Genomic DNA, 21,588 nt, shown 5'->3' on the forward strand with positions numbered 1-21,588 from the left:
GAAACCTGGTTGCTCTCTTTAATCATTACTCACTTCCAGCTAACTTCCAGGGAGCTCCTGAGAGTCCTCTGTTGGGAAAAATAAAGATCAAACTGCTAAGAGTCCCATTGAGTAGTTAGGTTGTGGGGAATTTCAAAGGATAGTGATCTGCAGTTTACAGTTCATTACTGATTAGGATTCGGCATAAGGTATGGTGCAGTCATAGCATACCTTCACAGTCAGAATGCCAACTCTTCTTGATATTATTTTCCTTCAATGTTTATAAGATATAAGATATCTTTATTCGTCACATGTATATCGAAACACACAGTGAAATGCATCTTTTTGTGTAGAGTGTTCTGGGGGCAGCCCGCATGTGTCGCCACGCTTCCGGCGCCAACATAGCATGGCCACAACTTCCTAACCCATACGTCTTTGGAATGTGGGAGGAAACCAGAGCACCCGGAGGAAACCCATGCAGACATGGGGAGAACGTACAAACCCCTTACAGACAGCGGCTGGAATTGAACCCAGGTCGCTGGCACTGTAATAGCGTTACGCTAACCGCTACACTACCATGCCTGCCCCAAAAATTCCAAATGTGCCCACAGATTATGAGTTACTTAAGATGGTAAACACCCTACTCTACTATTGTTCTGCAAAATCTTCCCTACTCTACTATTAGAACATAGAACATAGAACAGTACAGCACTGGACAGGCCATTTGGCCCGCAATGTGTCGATCTTGATGCCAATTTATACGAAATGTCCTCCTCCTGTTTATCATCCATATCCCTCCATTCCTTTTATAGTCATGTGTCCATCTACAAGCTTCTTAAACTCCACCAAACTTCCTGATTCCACTACTACCCCTATTGTTTTACAAAATCTTCCTTATACCAAAATACAGTAAATTCTTGAGGGATGAGATGGGCAGTGGATGGCTCCTGTAAATATATACAGTGTACTTATTTAGCAAGAAGGAAAGAGGCTGATAATAAACACTGTCAAATTTGACCAACCAAAACAATCTTCATTGTCTCCAGACGCAGATGTCAAGCAAGCAGGCAATATTGATGTTACCTGGACTCCTCAGACATAATTTTGGGCATCATCACTGTTTGCAGAAGCAGGAAAGAGAAGTTCGAAGCTGTGACTGAATGGAGAGGACATGTACTTAGATATTCTTTATCATGTCAGAAGCTACCCAATGCTTTTTACAGACAAGGAATAGGATGGAAACGCAGCTGGTGTTAACAGGCACGTCCAACTTTCAGAAATCTACCAGAAAGAGACGATGCTCAACAACTGGATTGGGATAATCTGTGCCATTTATAATGGAAAAGAAGCACCAAATAATGGGTCACCCTCAGCTCCCATGTATTATTAAAAGGAAGCCCAAGAATCACTTAAACGTTTGACACCAGAGATTTTTCCAAATGACACATACGAAGCATAAATTTAATTCCCCCTTTATTATTACGGAATTCGTTAACTTTCACCTAAAGGTTACGGAACTCTATCAAAATTTATAATTACTGAGGTCTAAAGAGATCAAAAAATTTGAGCAACGTAAGCAAGCAGAAAGAAAACAAACAAGATACCTGTACTCAATTCACGTGTAACACTTTGCAATGAGTCTTTCTAATTGCAAAACTTATTAATTTCAAGAAAAAAGCTCCTTTAGCAAATACATAAAGATATGTCGACTACATGCAGTCAGAAAACTCATTTACAGTACAATTCTTCAAATTCAATTATATTTATCCGAAAAAGTTATTATTGAAAGGTTCCAACTCCACTGTCTTTTAGATCACAAAAGGGTGGAGCCTCACTTGGATTTGTTCCAGAATAACTGAATCTAATCAATGTCTTCCCTTGCTCTCATGTTCCTCAACCATACTAAAAAGAGACATTGTCATATCAGTAACAATCAGATTCAGTGCAAGCTCCTTTCATGCTGTTTCACTGCAGTTACTATGTCAGTATGATTATTCACAGTATGAGAGATTGTGCAGTTTCTTTCTTTAGAAAAAAATGTATTTTATTAAAATAAATAATATATAAATTAATTGTGGCAGTCATGACTTTTGATATAATGCCTTCTCCATATTACCAGCTGTATTATGATCAAGCTGTTAACCTGACCAGTTTATTGTGACCAGAATCTTCACCCATTAACATCTTGAAGTCCTTTTGAGTTTCCACTACTTATACCCCAGAACACAGGCAGTTTCTTTCATCACAGCATGTAAAGATTTTAGTCCCACTACACTAAACTATGTAATGATCTACCTTATTCTGTAAGGAAAGCCTAAGCTGATGACTCCAAACATATGTATTTCATCAATAAGCAATCTGTCACACTTTATCGGCATCCCACATCTGTGATATTGAGCCATACACCAGTTTATTAATGTCAAATACATTATCTGTGTAATACACTTGCTAAAGTCTAGCTCTTCTATTATGGTTCCATAGTGAAATGTTCGTATATGATAAATTAGTTTTACTACATATCTGTGCGTCATGATTTGTCAGGATAAAGAGTTGATAAGGTTCTAACTACACACACAGACCCAGATGGAAGTACTTATTGGATCTGCAGCACAGGTGCTCCAATGAATTTTAAACACTGTATAAATATTGACTTCACGTGTGGCTATATACCCATTTTACCAAAGGAAAACTAGGGATCATTGCTGATGCTTTTGTTGATCTCAAATCCTGTGATATCCGTAGAATCAAAACTGCAAGCTGGGCTGCTTTCAGTCCCACCCTAATCACTCCAAAGAAATATCATGTAATGTAACTAAACCCCTTCTTTGGGGAGAAATTGCCCCTGCCACTGTCACATCACTTTCCTATGCATTTATTTTTAATAAAATATTCATTGTTGAAAAGTATGTGGCTCGGATTTCACCAGACTGTTCCACACTGCTGGCATTTAACCATGTATGTGCCCATAACGTCATGACTTACACATAAATGTGGAAATCTTGACCCTGCTGACTGAAGTTGGCCAGTGATTTCCCAGCTGCACTCTGCCACTGGACTCTGCAGAGTTCAGGAACCAGCTGAGATCACCCAGAGTTTATGCTGCTGAATCTGCTCTCAGATCCTCAAACCAAATAATTTTGATTTCAATTGTAAGGTTGCAGAGAGGAAATGTGAGAATAAGCTAAATTACATTTTTTCATTATTTATAGTTGATTTAAACTTTTTAATTATTTAAAAGTGTGTTAAGTGTTTTAGTTGATCTTACTTTTAATTAATAACATAAAGAATCGCAATTGTTTATTTCATTTCTTATAGTTTTCATATGTTTCTTAATGTCAGGGACTTTCAGAAACATTGATAATCCTCGACTGCTTTAAAAGACGGCAAAGCTGAGGTCTGCCATCGCTCAAAGGTTCCGAAAGTAGTTTTGATCTGATCTGCCCATGTAACCTGATTACATTGCTGCAATCTCAGCCATTGCTCAGGGCCTCGCTGCTCATCTGTAATGTTGATCTGAGCCATAAAATTCAAGCATACAGAACTGAAACAGGCAAGTTCGGACTCAGAGGAAATGCAAGTGGTGAATGCAGCAGGTGGGTCACACTCAGAAAAATTCAGTTCTAAGATTGTGTGTCATAAAGATAACTTAAAATGTTCAAAGATTTTTCAAAACTAAATTTAATAACAAAATATGTTTTCTTAAATGAAACAGTGTCTAATTTCCTCCTTAATTTATCACAGTTTTTCTACTTTACCTTTATACACATAAAAATTATGCCAGCTGTGACTCACTTGGTTACACTCATACCTCTCAGTCAGAAGATTTCAGCTCAAGGTTAATGCTCTGGAGCCCTGAGCACTAAGATCTAGGATGGACACTCCTGTGATACTATGGTGACACTGATGTTGTGCTGCACTATCAGAGGTGATAACTTTAAGATGAAATGATAAACCAAGGCCTTATCTACCCCTTCAAATGAAGGTAAAAGCTACAATGGTGGCTCCTGGAGGCAGGGATTTATTCCTAATTTCCTGATCATTATTATTTTATCTGTTCAATATCGCATTATTGTTGTGTCAGCTTGCTGTGCACAATCTGGCTGCTGCATTACTACATTTCAACAGTGACTTAAGTTCAAGAGTATGTCATTAGTTGTAAAACACTGTGGAATGTCCTGACAGGAACATCAATGCAAGTCATTCTTTCTTTTTATCTTCTTTGATTTTGCTAATGAGTATGAATTTTAGAAGTTAAAAACAAGGGTTGTGTTGTGTTGCAAAAACGCTACCCAAGGTTTGCATACTAATATATAGTACATGCATCATATGCCAAATCCCCCACCAATCCCCCTCCCCCTCCAGGGTCTTATCCCTGCAACTCCACTAAGTGTTACACCTGCCCCTACATCTCCTCTCTCACCAACATGCAGGCCCTAAACAGTCCTTCCAGGTGAGGCAGCGCTTCACATGTGAATCCATTGGTGTCATTTATTGCATCCGGTGATCACAGTGCGGCCTCGTCTGCATTGGTGAGACCCGACGCAGATTGGAGGATCGCTTCGTCAAGCACCTTCACTCCGTCCACTATACCAGCCAGGATCTCCTGGTGGCCAGCCATTTTAAATCTACTTTCCATTCCCACACCGACATGTCTGTCCACGGCCTCCTCTACAGCCAACTTGATGCTAGAGACAGATTAGACGAATAGCACCTCATATTCTGCTTTAGTAGTCTCCAATCTGACGGCATGAACATCAATTTCTCTAACTTCCGGTAACCACTCCCCTCTGTTCCCATTTTCCCCTTATCCCACTGGCCCCTTCAACCCATCTCTTTCCCCTCCCCCACTCGTTCAATCTGCCCGTCATCCACGCATTCCTTCCTCTGGTTCCCCTCCACACCTCCTTCCCTTTATTCCATGGCCCACTGTCCTCTCCTATCAGATTCCATCTTCTTCAGCCCTTTGTCACTTCCACCTATCACCTCCCAGCTTCTTACATCATTCCCACTCTTCCCCTCCCTCACCTGCCTCTCACCTGCTTCTCACCTGGATCCACCTATCACCTGCCAGCTCTTGCTCCACCCCTTCTCCCCACCTTTTGATACTGGCTGTTTCCCCTCTTTCTTTCCAGTCCTGATGAAGGGTCTCGACCCGAAACGTCGACTGTCCATTTCCCTTCATAGATGCAGCCTGACCCACTGAGTTCCTCCAGCATTTTGAGTGTTGCTCCAGATTTCCAGCATCTGCAGTTTCTCTTGTGTCTCCATATGCCAAATAGTGTTCCGGTAGATCTACCTAAAAGTCTAAACAGCATTGTTTCAATATTCATACTATCACCCACATAACATGAAGCAGATGTGAACAGGTCAGATAGAGCAATTTACAGGAAGGAATACAGAGTGAGACACTTATCATAGGGGTGGAAGAGGCAGACATGATACGTGAAGAAGGATTGGCTGCTATTCTGTGGAGATCTTAATGTACATAACCTTTGCTAATTTTGACCTCATGGGGACCCAGTACTGAAGTGAAGGATATTCTGTGAATACTCAGATGAATCAGCTATGTGTCTCCTTCCAAAGTACGATGCAAGCTAGTCAAGGCAAGATTGCCAATTCTTCAAGCAACTCGATAACATAGCGATAGTTGTCTACTAAACAAGATCCCCTTTTTTGGGGGAAATGAGGTGTCTAGCACATGCAGAAATTCAAGCTTATGAAAGGTGTGCCTCCATTATACGATTTCCCCTTGCGCAATAGGTATTACACTCCCTTTCACCATGAGTATTCTATTTGTCCAAGCCAAGAGTGCTAAAGTACAAGATGGCAAAATATAGCTTTAGAACCATGGCATTTGCTCTGGAGCCTTGCTGATGCCTTAACACATAACCCTATTTGCATAGAGCTCAGGTAAGGTTCCTGCATTGGTGAGCGTGAACTTATTAATATTGAGAGCGTTGGCTTGCACAGCCATCTGGAATTTAGTAGAGAGAATTTCAACTCCTGTGACAAACCCTGCACTCCAGGTTCTAAAGCTCAGCACAGCCAGGAATAATTCATTAACAATATCTTGGAATAAGGAGGTCCTGCCTGGCTCAGGAGTTAGAATATTAGCAAAGGAATTCTAAATCATTGCCCCTGGAGTGCTTCTTCCAGTTTCAGTAAAATTCTGCTCCCCACAGTCCCCTTTCAATTACCTCCTTCTCCAACAAGTTCATTGAAACAACAAACTGACAATGGAGCTCATCTGTGCATTCCAAATGAATCCCTGAAATCCATTTCTAATCAAGAAGCCTTGCAAATTGAATTTCAACTCCCTCAGATTGAAGCTTCCTTCATCAGGTGTCTCACCTCCCCAAAGAAAGATGCTGCTAGCAGGTTAATGCACCAAACAACAGAAATGGTGCTCACTGAACACTGGAGTCTCACCGAAAATTGGAGTCTCCTGAAAATAGATCTACTTTTGCTGATGCAATAGCTCATGGATCCTTGAGAGCAACATGGGTGCTGCCAATACCATGTAATGAAGTCACAAGCATATGCTGTCTCAATAATGCACTGGCAAGCTGCAAACCTGTACCCTGTGTGGTCTCTAGTCAATGCATGGGAAGTGCAGGAAGCTTGGGCATAAAATTAGAGGGGCAATGTCAATGCAGTCTTGACGTTGTTCCTTAGCTGCATGTTTAGATCTGGAAGATGTCACAATCATTTAATGGCATCCATGTAAGTAGAAAGCTTCCTGTTACAAGGAGTTGATGTTTAGGCAATTTTGTTGTATGCACAGAATGTACACATTAATGAACATACAGCATTAATAACGTACAGTTACTGATGTAATTCACAGTTTATATTAACAACTTTTTAGTCATGTTAATTTACATTAACACTGGGCTCGATAATCTTTCAAATCTGGTTTCTCTCTTACTGTTGCTAGCAACCAATGTTTATGTTTTCAAAGAAAAACAAAATGCTGTTAAAATCGATCATAATTTTTCACAGATGTTTGATCTTTATGAGAAATCAAAACAGTGAAACAACCTTGTTAACATGCTTCATATAAATCCATCTAATGAATTGATAAGTCAACATTTTTATGCCTTTTATTCTTTTCAAAAATCACCATTTATTCTACTGAAATAATGTGCGTATATTCAACACCCACTTCATGTCCCTAGCACCAGACACCTTTCTTACCACAACAAAAAAAAGGTGATAAAAGTAATTGGAGGCAGGCCAAAGTGAGTCAAAAAACTTCAGGATTTCAAAAGATTTTTTAAAAAGTTAATGCCTGTTTCTTTTATTCTTCCCCAAAGTGGCACAAATGTCTAATGCCATTAGCTTCATTATTGTGCAGTATACTGTGCATGTCTGCCCCTCAAACAGCAATGCATGGCAAAAGAACAAAGCACCTCATTAGAAAAAAAATCTACTTAAATCAACTAAATGTGCTAACATTGTCATAGTTAGAAAGACGGCTGTATTTTAGCACCAAACGGTTGATGTTTGACTGGAAAATGATGTGGAGAAAACCACAACCAGATGAAGGCAGTAAATTTTTGGTTACAAATGTAAATTGTCAGTTACCTGTATTCCAAATGAAATTTATAAAAGAGCTGATTTAAAGGGGGGTCCCCTTTTGATGTGGAAACAAGTACCCGTAGAGATCAGAAAAGCTCAGCAGGAAAGCTCATGTCGGGGACTGGCATTGATATAAATTTTTAACTAATCATACACGTGTCGCATTTTTTTAAGAACTGCTGTGTCCCATAAACCTTTAGCAGCTTGACTGAACAAATCTCACTGCTGACCAAAAAACGTCAAAAAATATGCTGCGTTAGCAGTTTTTAATGCAGACTGTAATGCAAGAAATAGCTCTCAGTGGCTCAATTAGTATCAATTATAATATACTTCATTTAATTGTCAACAGAAGATGAATTTGTCATTTTCATTTTGAATTAATGGGAGCCCTTGAACTTTTCCTTAGCAGAGAGATTTGGACATTGTCTTTTAAAAATAACTTAAAAACCATCTCAAAATGAGATTATCTAGCCTCTCCTTTCTCTATCTTCAGCCCCCTAACATGACTCTCTAGCTACTGATTATGATTCCATAAAACATCCTTAAACTGACACATGTAAAATGGCATATTCTAATGCTTAGATTTTGAAAAGCTTGGGTGCAAAGCACTTGGCTGGGTAACCTGGGAATGAGCAATATGATAACAAAACGTAGGCTGTTATATCTCGAGAGGAGCCTCACCTAGACTGCTAAAAAAAAATCACATCTTGTGAATTAAAAAAGACTCAGATCCCTCATATAGCTAATAGTTTTCTTTAAATATAACTTGCAAAAATTGTTGGATCTACCTTTTTTTTAAATCTTGCTAAGTAACAAAAGAGCAGTTCACATTGTTTAATTGAGTTCTATTATTGACAGTCTTGGCTCAGTGATAGCACTCTTGAATCTGAGTCAAAAACCTTGTGGATTTAAGGTTCATTCCAGAGGCTGATCAGATAATCCAGAGGGTGTTGTGTCAGATAAGATTGTAAGAAATAGGAGCAGGAGTAGGCCATTTGGCCCTTTAAGCCTGTTCCACCATTTATCAAAATCATGGCGGATCTTTTTCCTCAGTGCCACATTCCTGCATTAACCACATATCTTTTGATACCCTTGTTATCCAGAAATCTATTGATCTCTGTTTTGAAAGGACTCAATGCCTAAGCCTCCACAGGCCTCTGGGTAAACAATTCCAAAGATTCACCACTCCCTGCGTGAAGAAGGTTTTCATCATCTCAGTCTTAAAGATGTTATATTTAAGATAAGATTTAAAACTGAAGCCCTGAATATCCTCACAGGTGGACATAGAAGTTCCCAGGACACAACATGAGCAAGAGCAAGAGCAAGAGTGTTCTCCCCCGTGCCCTGGCCAATATTTATCTCTCAATCAACATCTCCAAAACAAAATATCTGGTCATTATTTCATTGCTATTTGTGGACTTTACAGTGAGCTAACTGGCTGCCCCTTTTTTCGATAAACGAACTGATGAATTAGGAGCCCCTCAAGCCTGTTCCAACATTGAAAAAGATCATGGTTGATCTGATTGTAACTCCACATTCCAGTCCATCCACAGTAACCTTTCACCCACTTGTTTATCAAATATCTATCTAACTTTATCTTATAAAATCTTATCTTATGAGATTGATTATATAGCATTTTAGGATGTCCTGAATTTATTAGAATAATAAGTATATACAAAGTGACTATTTCTTCCACCTTTTGAGTTTTATTGGCCCTTTTTGAAAGTGACTGATATAAGACATTAAAGAAGGATAAGAATCCTGGGATAAGTTACATTATCTGCTACTGCTCCCAACAACTGAAGTCTTTAAAGTTCAGAGAATTTAGAAAGAAAATGAGGAATTGTTATCAGGAGAGTAAATAATTTCTAACCACATAATTATTCACACATTTTCTCTTTCTGCCCTTTTCTCTGGACCCTATTATCTACTCTCATAATGAGTGGCAGCAAGAAAATTAAAGGCAGATCATTTGTGTGATGCCACCTAAACGAGTAGGATATTTGAAGAGGCCTGGGAGCAGGTTGCCTCAGTAAAGGGCAAAGCAACATGAAACAAACTTCTGGAAAAATTAAAGGATAATAAAATGACAAGAACAAACTAAAAGGAAAAGTTTCACGGTTGTGTGTGGATGTACCACCAGATTGGATTGCACCACAATGACTTCATTTGCCCTTGACAAATTCAGATCGGACTCCTGGCCCAAGTTTGGGAAATTATTTGTTTGACAGGCATCCAGTGTTTACACTGCCATGCAGCATTCAACTGCAAACAGCAGAATCCATCAGTAAAAATTGAATTTATCATTGCATTTCCTCATTTGATAGCGATTTAAAATAATAGTGATAAGGAAATACTATTTTGTTTGAGATGAGTATCAAGCAGCCCCATCTGTAACACAGCCTACCATAATAATTTTAAATTGGGTTTGTAAACCCTATTTATTGTTCAATATTTTTGTCATTTTTCATGGTGCAAGCAGTTACTATAGCATGTAGTAAATACTGCCTGTAAGTTTTTTTTTCGAGGTGGGTGGGGGGAGGTGGGCTGCAACATCTGTTCAACCAATCAATCACAGTGTCAACAGTTAGCTCACAATCCACCCAAGAAATTGAGTTTGTCTCACATGGGAAAATAGAGCAAATTAATAGACCATTACCCAAGCAGTGACCCACAAAATGAAGGTGCCTAGCCGGGTTAGCTATTCACATATTCACCTTAACCAGTAGCTGCGGGGAAGAGAATTAAGTCACCACATCCTCATCCCCAACCCCCACTACCACCACCACCACCCCCCTCCAAAGAAATAAAATAAAGTAGCCTTAATTAGAGCCTATTTTTAGGATGCTTATAACAAGCCAGTTCGTTTACAAGAGCAGCAGATTCTAATATTTTCTCTATTTAAAAAAGAGTAAGACAGTGGCTCTTCTTATCTCTGTTGAAAAATTTTGTAATATGTTTTTCCCATTTCCTCTCCCTGGTCTCACTGGCCCATGTGCACCATTTCTGGCAAGGAGGCCAGTCAGACACTGTGCTCCCAAGCTCCTGCTGATACCACCCTATAATCAACTGCTGTACTAAACAGTGGGCAGCTCAGTGTGACTGTCGCTCTGGTTGTCCCCTTACCCTCCTCCTATTGGAGTAATAGATGGGATTCATACTGCCCTTCTCTACAGCACATCACAGTGAAAAAGTACCACCAAATGTAGAACTAGGCATGATTTTGTGGCCACCCATTCCAAACCTTCAATGTATATTGGGGTATTTAATTCTCTTTAAATTAAACAAAGAGCAAACTGGGGAAATTCTATTGTCACAGTGCCAACCTGGGCAATCCCACCCAACTCCATGGTGCTGCCTCCTTGGGTCAGATACTGTGAAAAATCTGGCTGTGAGCCAAATATACTTATACCCTGTACTAGATGTTACTAGGAAAACCATGAAGTCAGTCTGCAGATATGTGTCACTGTGAGTCCCTCGAAACTCAGTTTAAAAACTGCGGACAATGGAATAGAGCAGAATTCCATTACTGATGTGCACCTCAGGCTGTGTGGTAACATATACAAATTAGATTCTCTGGTTTTGTGACATCACATGATGTGTATTTTCATGCATAAATTTCACTCATACTTCTCCATTGCTAGTAAGTTGGAATTGAAGAATATCTCTCTTATCTCTGTGTAATGTTATGTTGTGCCATATCTTGGCAACATATGGTCACTCAGCAAACTGCATCGGCATGAAGACTTTGCACGCTATGTGAAAGCATGAAAATCTGACGTTGGAAAGCAACTCCAAGGAACCCACAGGGTATTGTGATTTAAATTAGTGAATTTGGTAAAAACAGGTTAAGTTTATGGTAAACGGGTTGGCCCGTTGGTATGCTGCCTCTGCTGTCATCAAAGTTTGAAACTTCAAGTCTCAGGAGGGTGTAAAACCACTGCAATTCTTTCAGTTTGCTTATCAGATGTAATAAGTGTAAATATGAGGATGGAAACTGCAATCCAAACACATAAACCTGCTCTTTGTTCTTTTCCCTCAATTCCCTCAAAGGATAGGTAAATAGAAGAATTAAAGATTAAGAAATCATTAGTAAAATCTCTGTATATTATCTGCAATGAGTAGTTAATATAAGAAAGATTCTTTAGGTATTAAGGGAATCAAGGGATATAGGGTTAGTGAGGTTAGTGATGAAAAGCGGAGCTGAGGTAAAAGACCAGCCATGATCTTAAAGAATAGTGGGGCAGACATGAGGAGCCAAATGGCCTACTCTTGATTATGTTCTTATGAAAAGACAAAACAAGCTCAGTTTATCAAAAGCCATGATAATGCTTGTATTTACATAGCGCTGTATCATATTGAAACACTCTAAAGAGCTTCATGCTCTATGAATTAATTGTGCAATTATCCAGTGTAATAAGTGGCTGAGAACTTTAATAAAGAAGACCTTCACTGCTCCAGCCATTTCAAGCTTTGAGTTTGAAAGCTACATTTTACTTTGTTAACATCACAGAATCAATTGAAGCTGGATTAACTGCACAGAGTAACCCAAGGACAATTGAAAAGAATCATTTAATCCAGTGGTGATTTTCTTCATATTTAGTTTACTCTGATTCAGTATGTAAGCTGAGTTCAGTCTTGTGACAAATAGATACATTTCAATAAATTCTAGCAGATGTTCCTTAACTGGAATAGTTCTAAAAAGTAAAAATGAAACAGCATTACACAACGTGGCTTTCACAAACAGGTAATCTCTTTCTGAACATCAGGAAGTAGAAATTCATTTTGTTGCTGGCACCTAAGGTATCTGTTACCTGTTGTAATTCCCTCCTAATATATATTTCCAAATAATCAAGTAGGGAATACACTGGATTTTCAATATTATGGCACACATTCAATGCAAGCAATGGAAGACAAATTCGTACCCACAGATCTTTTGGTACTGAGGACAATCCAACTGGCCCTTCAAAATTTGAACCATAGAACCATAGAACAATACAGCACAATACAGGCCTTTCGGCCCACCATGTTGTGCCGACCTTTAAACCACGCCTAAGACTATCCCTCTATTCCCTCTATTTCCACATATCCCTCTATTTTAAATTCCTCCATATGCTTATCTAACAATCTATTGAACTTGACCAACGTATCAGCCTCCACCACCACCGCAGGCAGTACATTCAATGCCCCAACCACTCTCTGGGTAAAAAACCTTCCTCTGATATCTCCCTTGAACTTCCCACCCATCACTTTAAAGCCATGCCCTCTTGTATTGAGCATTGGCGCCCTGGGAAAGAGGCACTGGCTGTCTACTCTATCTATTCCTCTTAATAATTTGTATACCTCTATCATGTCTCCCCTCATCCTCCTTCTCTCCAATGAGTAAAGCCCTAGCTCCTTTAGTCTCTCCTCATAATCCATACTCCCTAATCCAGGCAGCATCCTGGTAAATCTCCTCTGCACCCTTTCCAACGCCTCCATATCCTTCCTATAATGAGGCGACCAGGATTGGACACAATACTCCAAGTGTGGTCTAACCAGAGTTTTGTCGAGCTGCATCATTACCTCGCGGCTCTTAAACTCGATCCCGTGACTTATGAAAGCTAACATCCCATAAGCTTTCTTAACTACCCCAATTTGGTTGCTTTACAATTTGCACTCAAGTGGCTCTCGCTAATAAACTTTCATAGATGAAATGACATGCTCGTCACTGCACCACTGCTTTAGTAACAGTGCATGTTTTGTGTTAATTTTAAACCAGTTCATTCACTCTTTCATTTGGTTATGAGTCATTTCATGTCAGTTCCTTCACTGATGTTATCATCAGTTGAGTCATTGAGTATAAAAGTTACTGTGCTATACTGTTCTATGTTCCATGTTCTACTGATATGATTTTAAAAATGCTCACAGATCGTCACAAATATAAAACAGTCATTCCTCTCTCTAACTGCCCAAATTGGTTGCATTATTTAGCCAATGAAATGGATGGCTCTAAGTGGGTACCTAAGTTGAGATCACTGTTTTGGGGATGGAATTCTTATATTAAAATCTCTCGTCAACAAAGTTCTATGAAACTCTGTGAAATGGTGATCATTTAATGGTATTCCTAAACATGAGATTATATATTTAAGAGGCAGTAAGAAGGCAAGAATTTTAACACTAAACTTTAAAATTATACAAAATTTAGGGTAACGGAACTTAAAACAGAAATTGACAAATGACAGAACATACATTTATTTTTCTAAAACTTTACATTTGTATACTGTATGGTGTTTAAGAAATAACTGGTCAGTCAGTAGTAACAGTCTACAAACAGTGAAGTAATTGTTTTTCTTTTAATGGGAGATACATCTGGTGTTTTATTTCAGACACAGGGGACCCTCAATGATATTGTGATGCTTGGATGGAGTTTAAAAATAATATATTTCAGAAACAGTCAAGTTGGAAGGTAATGATTGTCATAGAACACAGAATAGTCCTGGAACATGCTCAACAATCTACATGTTAGAAACCTTCCAAATCTGAAAGCAGGTTTGAAGTAGCACAGTCCAGGTATGTTGAAACTTTGTAAACCATGTGGTTTTGTTACACTGATCTTTAAATCAAAGACTGTCCTACAGAACGAAGTACAAATCAGAAAGATATATTAACTCTTTCATCAGCAATGAAGATTGAACTATCTACAGTCTGAATTTAGATGTGATGTCTATGCATGCTACTATTTTTATCCTTGTGTTGAATCAATAATTGCAACTGTGTCATACTCTGCTACTGAAATGGATGCACTTCAATAAAGATCTTAGGTAAAGATTTTTTTTAAATGTGATAATCAAAGGAACATTTATACCATTAAATTCACTTTTTCCAGTCAAGAGGGCAGACAGGCATTTTGTAATAAAGTCACTGCCAAAGCTCCTCCCGAGCAGACTTGGTAACAAAAGAGGATTTTATCTTACCTTATACTGGCCGAGAACAGAAAATTAACAAGGAAATCCTTAGAAGAGACTTATTCTGTTGCTACCTCAAAAGGGTGTTAAGTATCAGAAGTTCATTAAGAGACACAATCCTCTGCCATGTCTCCTCAGCCATATGTTGTCAAATGCTATTTTTTCTATCATTTGACACAAAGGCAGAGTTTTTCATTGGTGTAATTCCAGAAAGTTTCTTTTTAACATTGAACAATTATGAAATGGTGGAACAATAGTGCTGCTGTAAATGCTGCTATCACACAACTCCAACGACCCAGGTTCCAATCCTGACCTCAGGTGCTGTTTGTGTGGAGTTTGTTTGTTTTCTTTGAAATCACATGGATTTCCTCTGGGTAGTCTGTTTTTTCCCAAAGATGTGCAGGTGGGTTAATTGGCTATTGTAAATTATTCTCTTAGGGTAGGCTCATGACAAAGAGAATCAAAGATACATTGATGGGTATGTATGAAAGAGAGTAAGTCGATAAAAGGGAGACAAGGAATGAGCCTAATGGGATTGTTCCCAGGGAGCTGGCATGGAATGATGGGCCAAATGGCCTCCTTCTGTTGTGTTGTAAACATAAAATAAGAATGATTTTGTTGATTTTCAAGCTCTAGTTCAGGAACAAAAATGTTCCTCACCTATCAACTCACCTATCCCCTCTCCCTCCCTTCCGGATATGGTACAAATATGCTAATATTTTAGAAAGGTGTTCTTGGCAAGAGTCTAATATATCACAAAGATGATTTAATGTGTGAATAAATTACTAAAGTTTTTGTTTTCTTTACACAATGTTAGAAAGAATGCAACAAGCAAAGATATGTCCTACTAGGCGTTGATTCTCTTCCTATTAGCTAACAGAGCAACAAGGGGCTACTGGGAGTGAGGACAATACAGACTAATGTCTCACATGATAAAACCTTATCCTGATGCCATCAGAAGCACAAAAAGAGTTGAAGAAATTGAAGTTTTACACCAACATGCAAATCACTGATATCACATCATTCAATGCACGTTTCATCAATGTTGTTCAGTAAATGATGGTTATGTCTGGATTCAATATTCAACTCTAAGGTGGCAATATGTGAGGATTATGGCACCTCACAATGTCAAATGCCATATTCTATTGGCCACTATGGACAACTAATTATAGTTGTGACAAATGTGTTGTCTTCAGATGATCATGACAGAAAACAAGCCGAGGATAAGCTTATTGCTTCTTCTAAAGAGAGAAACCATTATAGTTTAAAAACATCCCAAAAGGGAAAATTATGTCACTGATTCCTAAGTCATAGACTGTATCACTAGCATCAATACACATTCATCATTGTGTCACTCTCTGGAAATAATTATGCACTCCATATAACTTTTGTTCCATTATCCTCTTTAGCTCTCTAACTCCCAAACAGTGTCTTGGGATGCTGATATGACTCAGGTCCTATGCAATACAGGTTCAGACTGAAAGAACAAGCCAGCTGAATGGAGACAAAGTATTTTATTTGAACAACATGTGCTCTGATACTATTTTGAAAGAATTACATCTGTACAGCACTAAAACTTCATCCACTCTGTTGTACAGACGTGCATTGGCCAAGGTCAGACCCTTGCCAAAAACACAATTTTATGAGGGGAAAAACAGTCAGACATATTGCAGACTCATTCAAAGGAATAGAACTCTAATTTTTAAGATTTTTAAGTAATACACATGGACTTTGACTTCAAATTTCCCCCAAATCCAAGGCAGTGCAGAAGTTGTTACTTCATCCTTACACTCATGGGGTTTAAATATAGCTTTAAAATATGGTACTGAATTCTCTTTTTACTAGACAATTTAGTGCCTGCAGACAACATAGAAATGCTTGTAATTCACTCATGGCTAGGAATTTTACTCAAATGCACTGACAATAGAAATGTTTTTATTGAGCTAATAAAAATCAAGTTAAAAGTGAATAATGAAACGCTGTGTTGATTCCTTTTGAATGTATCATCATAATGTGCACATATTTTAGCTGGATATAGTTAAAATGATAATTAACTAAATGATATTAAACAGCAACAAGAGTTATCCAGAGGCTGGCTGGTAAACCTATTGTATTATTAGATAATAACACTTCTATCATCAGGAACAAATTTTTAAAAACTGAGAATTGCAATTAACATCATTATTTTCAATATTTACTAAGTCCTTTATGTTTAAGTTCCAGCCAACTCAATATACTTCATAATAAACTGCTACTTGTGGTGCCAAAAATTTATATTTAAAAAATATTGAATATGAATATACCAATATAATTCATAATTATCTTGGTGATTTCTGAACCCCCGCAAACTAACTCATAGAATTCCCTTCAGTTTGAGGATACAAGGATAATGAGTGGTCTGGTTGATGCAAAGAGCTTCACTCATGTTCCATAATCACAGCCAGTTTAGTAACAGAAGATGCTTTCTTCCTATCCTTACAATTGATAAACTGGCAGAAAATCTAATGTCTATGCAGGGTTTAACGACATAGCTCCAATGGGGTCCAAGAAATTGAGACTTGCACATACCCAGTCCCAATTTATCCTGATGACATCCATTGAATTTTCTTCTCCAGCCGCAAATACAGCAATGTCAGAGGCCCAGGATTGAAATTCTTGGGAAATGTGATCCCATGGCCTCAGCTCAGCAGGACTTTGATGGACTGGTACCCCGTACAATAGAAAATGCCTAAGTGCAGTTGAATTGCAGACATACAAACCATCTGGAGACAAAACCGGAAATGCAGCAGGATGCATCAGCACAATGAATGACACAATTTGCTCATTCCTCAAACAAATGGACACTAAGATTCTGGAAAAATGGATTGGCCATACACTCAGGATACTTAAATAGTTGGCCTCTCTCTGAACTCACAAATTTTAACAGGTTCAGCACTGGATGTGACAGGTGGGCATTTACACAGATGTTGAGCTCCATGATTACAGTTGGAGTGGGACTTCTTTAAAAAGAAGTTGCATAACAGAATTTTTTTTATATTACTGTCTTAAAATTGTAATTGTATCCTTAATTTTTCACCTCACATAATGGGCTACTATGAAAGGCTACTTGAGCCAAAAGCATTTAAATTATTCTTCATTAGGTTTTAGTAAGAATTGCATTAAACCCCTCTTTGCAACAAACTGACTATGGCAGATTATAGAAGTGCAACGCAAAAATAAAATGCTAATAGTACAAACGGACTTGGAGACACCTCTGGAAGAAAAGGAACAGAGAACTGTTTCTAGTGTGAGCGTTCCTTCATTCAGTAAGTTAATTTACTTGTTCTCTCCATAAGGAGGAAGATGAGAATAGGAGTAGGCCATTTGGCTCCTCAGGCTTATTCTGCCATTCAGTTAGATCACATCTGGTCTATATTTCAACTCCATTTACCTGCTTTGGCTTTATTTCCCTAAGTATTCTTGCCTTAAAAGAATGTTGCCTTTAAATTGTTCAGCTGGCCAGGCCAGAAAAGTACTTTCAGGGAGAGATTTCCAAATTTTTGCCATTCTTCAACAAAATCACCGAAGGTAACAGCATAATGGAGGCCATCCGGCCCATTAGTTTGTGCTAGCTCCATTTTTCCCACTTTCCTCTCCTTATATGCTTGTAATTATTTTCTTTTCAAGCATATCCAATTCCTTTTTGAATACTACAATTGAATCTGCCCCCACTTCTCTCCCATGCAGTATATTCCAAATGCTAACCACTCACTGTATCAAAAAATCATAGACCTTTTGATTCTTTTGCGAACTACCATCATTCTATATCTTCTGATCAATCTATATCAAATTCTGATGTCCTGATTAAGGGTCTCGACCTAAAACTTCGACTGTTTATTGCCCTCCATAGATGCTGCCTGACCTGCGGAGTTCCTCCAGCATTTTGTGTGTGTTGCTCCAGATTCCAGCATCCGCAGAATCTCATGCGTCTTCTATATCTTCCGATCCTTTACCCTATCGCCAATGGCAACAGTTGTTCTCTATCCACTCTTTATGAATTCATATAACTCTATCAGATTCCCTTTCAACCTCCTCTTTTCCAGGAAGAACAACCATAGCTTCTCCAACCTATCCACACAAGTAAAGTCCCTGATCCCTGAAAACAATTCTTGTCAACCCTGCCACCTCTCTAAGCCCTTCACATCATTCCTAAAGTGTGGTACTAGAATCAGATACAATACTCAGGCTGTGTCCAAATGATTGTTCCAGAAAGGTTTATAGTGAATTCTTTGCTCTCTCTCTCTCTCCCTCTCTATTTCTGTGCCACTTTTAGAATTATATCCTTGAGATTATATTGTCTCTCACCAAATTTTCCTACTAAAATATTACACTGCATTTCTCTGCATTAAATTTAATCTGCCGAGTAATCAGCCCATTGCAACAGCCTGTCTACATCCTCTTGAAGTATATTACTACCCTTCTCACAGTTCACTAAGCTTCTGCGTGTGTTATCTACATATTTAGAAATTGTGCCCTCTACATGCAAATCCAAGTCATTAATATATATTAAGAAAAGCAGCGAACCAAGAACTGACCCTTGTGGATGACCACTGCACACTACACTCCAGTCTGAAAACCACCATTCACTTCTATTCTCCTGATTCCTATCATTTAGTTTATTTTCTCTCCATTCTGCTAATGTCTTTTTTATTCTATGGGCTTCAATTTTGATGAGAATCCTATAATGTAGCACTTCACCAAATGTCTTTTGAAAATCCATATACACCACATCAACCACATGTCCCTCATTGACCCTTGCTGTTATCTCATCAAAAAACTCTATCAAATGAGTTAAACATGAATTGCCTTTTACAAAAACATGCCTGTTGTCCTAATCACTCCTTATATCCTGGCAGCAGTCATGGTGACTCATTCTTAGACTATCTGCAGCACACACTGCATTTGAGCTGCCACGGCAAGCCAATGTAAGTTATCTGCTGAAGGAAGATGCAAGCTATCTGCTGAAAGCATGGCAGATGACACCAGTATGTAACTCACACATATGTGCACTGTTTTCACATAATGATACTGCACACACACCTGCAGTGTCCCTGCATCATTGGCTGGTTTTATTTCATCAAAAGAACTAATTAGTCATAGTTCAATAGGTTTCCTTTGAAAATTGTACAAACAGTTGTATTGTCTTTTAAAAAAAACAAGCAAAGAATCAATAAGAGTGGAACATAAGATAAGGTTGAGTCTTTTTTTAAGAGAGGTCATTTTTGCCTTTTACTCAATTCTCTCTCATGCTTGGATGGCAAGATTAATTACCAGGGTCAATTTGATGTTTATACTGCAATGTTTTAACTAATGACCTCTAAATGCAGACAACAGTGCCTAATCTTGTTAATTTAATTCCTGCAACAATCTCATTAAGTTCAGTAGGAGTTTACCAGTAGGTTTCAGTACGTAGTCTGAAACAGAATGTTTTTTTAATGGTTCATTAAAAAGTGATAATCACAGTAGTTTTGTCTCACGTTAAACCAAGAAATATAGGCTATACCTATATGACCAAGAAGTTGCATTTATATTGCTTTTTTCACCATCAAAGCACTTTACAGCCAAAAAAGTATTTTTTTAGCCATAGGCACCACAGTGATATGGAAAACATAGCAATCAAACCATGCACAACAAGCTCCCGCAAGCAGAAATGTAATAATGACGTGGTGATCTGTTGTATTGATGATGATTGACGGATAAATATTTCACATGACACGGAAGAAAGCTCTCCCCGTACTTCTTCGGAATAGTGACAGGGATTACTCCTTTCCATGTGAGAGACCAGACAAAAGCATACTTGAACATTTCTTCCAAAAGGTGGTACCTCTGACAGCTTGGCTACCCCCTGCATAGCCTCAGAGGGTTGCCAAAGGTTGTGGAATGGATCTTATGAAGAGAGACTAAAGAAAATGGCACCAGTCTTCCCAATTTTTCGCGGGAGGAAATGTCTGCTTCAATAATGCTTTTTCTTGTCTAACCAGTTCTGGAAGTGAATGGGAACCACATCCATCATATCCATTCAAGCTTGTACAAAAGAGAGCAAAATAAGGAGTATAGAGGATAGGAGTGAGAATTTATTTCATTGGAGACGAGCACATCAAAGCCTGAAGTAATGTTTGAGCAGATCAGTAGCACTTAGGAACAAAACTTTAAAAACAAATTGTAATAAACTGAATGAGATACTGTTTTGTACCCAGCATCCATTATAATCATTCATCGTTCACTCATTTAAATATTGAGTTAGAATAGCATGTATTGATTATATTAGCTGAGATTAAATGAAAACAATAATTCAGTTGTGCTTAATTAACTTTCACAGAGCTATAGCAGAGATTCATTTAAGGTGTAACTACCTCAATAGCTGCTAAAGGAATTTTCCAATATTTGTCTCAATAATAGCTGTATCTTCAAAATTGGTGTGTTTATTTATTTCCATAGATATATTTCTGTCATCTAAAGCTTGCTGACTGCAATATGTACTATCTCAGCTGCCATTTTCTTGTTGCATCTGAGGCCTGGGTACTGCAATGTGAAAGATGACTTTTCATCTTCACTCTCAGCCTTTTTTCATTTTTTCCCCAATCTAGAAACTAATTATGTTTTATTCTAATTTCTAAATGATTTTGTATCTTTACACTAAAACAATTTAGTGGAATTATATACAAAAACATGACAAAAACTGCAAGCAAATAGCTAGCAAATTTAATGTAGAAAATTCTCCATAAAAGAAGAAAAATCAGACGATAAATCTATCCAAGAAAAAAGGAGATATTAGAAAAGGTAATGGAGGACTTGGTTCAAGACTTTGGTTTTAAAGAAGATAGAACATTTTCAGTTTGAGTTACTGGAGAACATGAAGTGTAGTTCAAAAGAACAGAAGTGATGGGTAAGGGGGAATTGAGATTGGATAGAATACAGACAACAAGACTTTACAAAGCATTTAAAAAGCATGGTGAATGGAAGGTCCATTGAAGATTTTTGGAATAGCTGACAAAGTTGTTGGGCAACAAGGTAAAGCTTTCAGTGACAGATGTACTCAGAAGGG

The 21,588-nt window shown here is 38.2% G+C and overlaps 1 protein-coding gene across 4 annotated transcripts in view; it reads right to left on the reverse strand.

Moving 5' to 3' along the window:
• rnf220a (ring finger protein 220a) overlaps positions 1 to 21,588 on the reverse strand; it is a 386,135-nt gene that overhangs the window by 191,789 nt on the left and 172,758 nt on the right. The window lies entirely within an intron of this gene.

Source organism: Pristis pectinata, chromosome 3, assembly GCF_009764475.1.
Source record: "Pristis pectinata isolate sPriPec2 chromosome 3, sPriPec2.1.pri, whole genome shotgun sequence".
NCBI classification, from domain to species: Eukaryota; Metazoa; Chordata; class Chondrichthyes; order Rhinopristiformes; family Pristidae; genus Pristis; species Pristis pectinata.